We start from the raw sequence: 606 nt of genomic DNA, 5'->3' as shown, positions 1-606 counted from the left end.
CACTTCAGTTTAATTTTGTATACAATTTAAGTAATTTAATATCAATTTTATACTTCTTTTTTATTTTTTTTAAACTCACTCTTGCAGTAGACAAAAAAACAAAGAAAAAAAAACTGCCAAAAAAAATTTTCGTGTTGGCCTGTGGAAGGAAAGAAAAATGCATATATCCAGATAAATCTGTAAGAAATCGCACAGAAAAAGCAGATGGGAAAATAAATAAAACACCCCAATTACTTCGGCCCGAAATGTGTTCCAAATCAGAAAGAAGCCTGAAAGTATTTCGGTATTCTGCTAGTTGGGTCGATATACGATTTAACTGCCCTAAATAACTTTTGTTAGTAAAAGCGACTTTAAATTAAATTTCAAAATTAACACTGGTATTTACTGTTACTAAAACTGGTTTTCATTTAAGTGGATCAACTGGTTCTCACTTAGATGAATCCCTTCCGCACGCGTTTTACACTCTTCGTATTTTAGTATTACCCTGTATTACCTTCTTAACATTTAAGCGACACTTATTTTTAAACTTCTACTCGCACATCCTGCAGCATTTCCTTCCTCATTGCTACATCTGTGGCTTCCTTAATTTACTTTCACTACATAACC

This window comes from Anastrepha obliqua, chromosome 4 (assembly GCF_027943255.1).
Source record: "Anastrepha obliqua isolate idAnaObli1 chromosome 4, idAnaObli1_1.0, whole genome shotgun sequence".
In the NCBI taxonomy this organism is placed as follows: Eukaryota; Metazoa; Arthropoda; class Insecta; order Diptera; family Tephritidae; genus Anastrepha; species Anastrepha obliqua.
This window is presented reverse-complemented; position numbering follows the sequence as displayed.